Raw genomic sequence first — 2,199 nt, forward strand, 5'->3', positions numbered from 1 at the left:
ATGAACTTTAGTAATGGGGAGTTTGACTACCACTTGCTTGATGAAGGCTTTACTGCCAAGGACACCTTGGGCCAAAAAATGAAGTATCATCTTCTGATGATAAAGATGTCTTTTATGTCACAGATCTTGAAGACATTCTAAAGAAACATCTCAGATGTTTAAAAGCTTTTTCTCATGGCACTCCCTTTCATGCAGTCAAATGTAATGATAGCAGAGCCATAGTAAAGACCTTAGCTGTCGTTGGGATAGGATTTGACTGTGCCAGCAACACTGAAATACAGTCGGTGCAGCATCTCAGAGTACCTTACCTCCAGAGAGGATTATCCATGCAAATCCTTGTAAACAAGTGTCTCAAATCAAAAATGCTGCCAGTATTGGAGTCCAGATGTTGACTGTTGATAGTGAAGTTGAATTGATGAAAGTTGCCAGAGCGCATCTACAAACAAAGTTGGTTTTGCAGATTGTCACTGATGATTCCAAAGCAGTATGTTGTCTCAGTGTTAAATTTGGTGCCACACTCAAAACCAGCAGACTTCTTTTGGAATGGTCCAAGAAACTAAATATTGGTGTTACTGGTGTCAGCTTTCACATGAGGAGTGGCCGCACTGATGCTGTGACCTTTCTGCAGGTGGTCTTTGATGCCCCCTGTGTCTTTGACATGAGAGCTGAGGTTGATTTCAGCATATGTCTGCTTGATATTGATGGTGGCTTTCCTGGATCTGAGGATATGAAAATCAGATTTGATGCCAGGCATGATGGTGCACGCTTGTAATCCCCACGCTTGGGAGGCGGAGACAGGAGGATTGTGCTGGTTTGGAGCCCCAGCCATGCCGGCTCCATAAAAAAATGTTCCACATAAAAAAAAATTTAAAAATAGGTCTGGGAGTGTAGTCCATGGGAGTGTATCCCGGAGGTAGAGGGCTTCCAGGAACCCCAGTACCACCAAAAAAAGAAAAAAAAGAAAGAAAAGAAAAGAAAAGAAAAGAAAAGAAAAGAAAAGAAAAGAAAAGAAAAAAGAAAATCAGATTTGATCAACCTAGTACTGAACAAGTATTTTCCATAAGACTTTGGAATGAGAATCATAGCTCAGCCAGGCAGATATTATGTTGCTTCAGCATTTACACTCTTAGTTAATATTATTGTGAGAAAACTTGTGTGGAAGGAGGAGACAGGTTCTGATTATGAAGACAAAGTAAACAAACAGACCTTTATATATACTGTGAATAATGGAGTATATAGATCAATTAATTGCATCCTTTATGATCATGCACACATGAAGCTCCTGCTGCAGAAGAGACCAAAGCCAGGTGAGAAGTATTACTCATTCAGCATATGAAGACCAACCTGTGATGGCTTTGACAGGATCATAGTGTGCTGCAGCCTGCTCAAAATGCACACGGGCTATTGGATGCTTTTTGAGAACATAGGCTCCTATACTGTTGCTGCTGCTTCTACTTTGAATGGATTCCAAAGGCCGATGTCGGGACCAACATGGCAACTCATGCAGCATATCCAGAACCACGGCTTCTTGCCCAAAGTGGAGGAGCAAGACATTGGCACTCTGCCTGAACCTTGTGCTCAGGAAAGGGGAATGAAGCGTTACCTGGCTGCATGTGCTTCTACTAGTATCAATGTGTAGGCGCCAGTCTTGTAGCTGTTAACTGCAAGTTTAGCTTGAAGTAATGGATTTGGGGGAACCATTAACTTATTTACTGCTAGTTTTGAAATGTCTTTGTAAGCGTGGGGTTGGCACAGATGCAGCAATATGGAAAACTAGAAGATGGGGGTCACACTTATATGTGTTCCTATAGAAACTATTTGAATATTTGTTTTATATTCATTTTTATTCACTTTTCAAATATGCTACCAAAGAGTCCCCCCTCAGCTGCTGAGCAGAATGGGCCAAAAGCTTAGTGTCATAACCTGTTTTGAAAATAAAGTATCTTGAAATTAAAAAAGAAAGAAAGAACTCTGACTATAGGTGTACATGGGACTCACAAAGTGCATAGCTGTAGGAACGAACAACTGATTCTACAACATCTTTGAACCTATTCAGTATACAGCAGGCATTCCACACATATTGATCACTCCTTGTTTCATTCCCTTCACTTGAAATAGCAAAGAAAAATGTCCAGTTAAATGCAGCCTCTTGACCACACATTTAATATTTCTCCCTTACCAAGCTCTCGTAATGGAAAT

The 2,199-nt window shown here is 40.7% G+C and overlaps 1 pseudogene across 1 annotated transcript; it reads left to right on the forward strand.

Annotated features, from left to right (window-relative positions):
• LOC308260876 (ornithine decarboxylase-like) lies at positions 1-1,639 on the forward strand (annotated as a pseudogene). The gene is made up of 2 exons: positions 1-758; positions 1,026-1,639. The product of its transcript is annotated as an ornithine decarboxylase-like (transcript).
• The last annotated feature ends 560 nt before the right edge of the window (positions 1,640-2,199 follow it).

This window comes from Muscardinus avellanarius, assembly GCF_963383645.1.
Source record: "Muscardinus avellanarius genome assembly, chromosome: 3".
Lineage (NCBI taxonomy): Eukaryota > Metazoa > Chordata > Mammalia > Rodentia > Gliridae > Muscardinus > Muscardinus avellanarius.